This window comes from Penaeus chinensis, chromosome 34, assembly GCF_019202785.1.
Source record: "Penaeus chinensis breed Huanghai No. 1 chromosome 34, ASM1920278v2, whole genome shotgun sequence".
NCBI lineage: Eukaryota > Metazoa > Arthropoda > Malacostraca > Decapoda > Penaeidae > Penaeus > Penaeus chinensis.
The window spans coordinates 18,991,529-18,994,028 of NC_061852.1; positions in this window are offsets into that span (position 1 = coordinate 18,991,529).

The window sequence follows — 2,500 nt, forward strand, 5'->3', positions numbered from 1 at the left end:
GGTCTGTCTCTGTGTGTCTCTCTGTGTTTATGCATTCATACATGTACATGTGTGCATGAATATTTTTGAAAAAAACACTCAGACTCCTTGAGTTCGCTTATCTAGACGGATAAGTGAATATGCATATATGCAAAACTCGAGGGGAGTGGGGAGGGCAGAGGTGAGGGGGGGCAGCGAGGAAAGGAGGGGATGGGGGGGGGGGTCAGAAAACCGCAGTTGCATTTACCTGGAGTTTTAATCCTCATAGAATCGCAAAAGTTCTTCGCAACTTCTAAAAAAACATTATCTGCAAAATTTATGTTCTTGTAATAGTTGACCCTCTCCCCCTCATAAAGAAGAAGAAAAAGAAGAAGAAGAGGAAGAGGAAAAATAAGAGGAGGAGGAGGAGGAGGAGGAGGAGGAGGAGGAGAAGAAGAAGAAGAAAAAGAAGAAGAAGAAGGAGGAGGAGGAGCGGTAGAAAGAAGAAGAAGAAAGGTGAAGATGATGAAGAAGGAGAAAAAGAAGACAGAGAAGGAGAAGAGAAAGATAAGGATAAGGAGAAGGAGAAGGAGGAGAAGATGAAGAAGAAGAAAAAGAAGAGAGTACAGAAAAGTAAAGAAAAAGTAAAGGACAAAAAAGAAATGGGATAGGGAAACAATAAAAAAAAAAAAAAAATGAAAACGAGAATAATAATACTGATAAAAAAAAATTGGGATAAAAAAAAACAAATTATAAGGACATACAAAGACAAGAATGATAAAGAGACGTGCTAAGGTAAGTCTCCAAAGAATATCACATCTAAGTATGACTCGTGTGTGCTTTGATTACAGAAATTACAAATTGGCCTCCATTCCAGCCTCTCCCCCCCCCCCCCCCCCCCCCTGCCTCCTGCTCTCCTCTCCCTCTTCCCTTCCTTATCCCTTTCTTTCTCAGTTGCTTCTCTATTCCATCTCTTCCTCCGTCCTCCCATCTCTTCCTTTCCTCATTCCTTGTACCCATCCTTCCCTCTCTCCCTCCCACCGTCCCTCTATCTTCCCATCCCTTCCATCTTTCCCTCCCTTTCCTGCCTCCCTCCCACCCTACCTATCCCTCCCTTCCCTCCCTTTCCTACCTCCCTCCCTCCCACCATCTCTCCAATCCCTCCCACCCTACCTACCCCTCCCTTCCCTCCCTCCATCTCCCCACCTTTCCCTATCCCTCCCTCCCTCCCTCCCTCCATCTCAACCCACCCCTCCCTTCCCTCCCTCCCTCCTCCATTCTCATTAGCGAGAATATCGTCTGCCTTTCCCGTAATACCAAATGCATCTCCAGCGTAATCTTTGATGTAACCTGATCAAAATCCTCAAAGTATATGATTTCGGGAGTCGAGACGCGAATCCATTTATAAACCTGCGCTGCGGAGTTGATGGAATTATTTGCATTATTGTTATTGTTATTGATGTAGTTGCTGCGGCAATCATTGCTGTGGTTATTATTCATGTGATTATCATTACCATGATTATCACTTTCAATATTGTTATTATTGTCATTATCATTATTATTATCATCATCGTTATTAACATCATCATTATAATTATTATTATCCTTATCATTATTAGCATCATCATCATCATCATTATTATTATCATCAATATTATTATTACTGTGATTATTATTATTATTATTATTATTGTTATTATCATTATTATTTTTATTATCATTATCATCATCACTGTTATTATCATTATCATCATCATTACCGTTTTTATCATTTTCTTTCTCATTATCATAATTTTTAATATATTCACTAACATCTTCATCCTTATTCTAATCTATCATCATTATTTAGATGCGAGATCGAATTGGGGAGATGGAGGTAGAAGATAAGAGGAAGGGAGAATAAGTGAAGAAATAGGAAGAATTAAAAGGAAGGACGAAATAGAGGAAGGGGAGAAAAGAAGGAGAATAGAGAGAATGAGAGGGAGAAGAGGAGGAAGAGAAGGAAGAAGAGGAATGAGAATCAAGGGAAAGGAAAATAATGACGAAGACCAATAAGAATATGGAAAGGGAAGAAGAAGAAGAGTAGAAGAAGAAAAAAAGGAAGAGAAGAAAGAGTAAACAAAGGGAAGAACTACCTTTAAAGAAGCGAAAGATGGTTAAGACGAGAAGGATAAAAGAGGGGATAGATAAGAAATAAGAAATTAATATCAAAAGACAGAAGCGGCGTAACAGTAGCGGCATCATGAGCAGGACTTACGGCCATCGATTAGCTCGCTATTTATGAGCAATATTCTGTGATAGCGTTCACGCGTCGGTTGGTTTAAAGGGGGGGGAGGGGAGGGGGGAGGGGAAGGGGGAGGGGGGAGGGAGGAGAAGGGGAGGAGGGGGGAGGAGAAGGAGGAGGGAGAGAGGAGATGGGGAGGAGGGGGGAGGAGAAGGGGAGGGGGGAGGGAGGAGAAGGGGAGGAGGGGGGAGGAGAAGGGGAGGGGGGAGGGAGGAGAAGGGGAGGAGGGGGAGGAGAAGGAGGAGGGGGAAGGAGGAG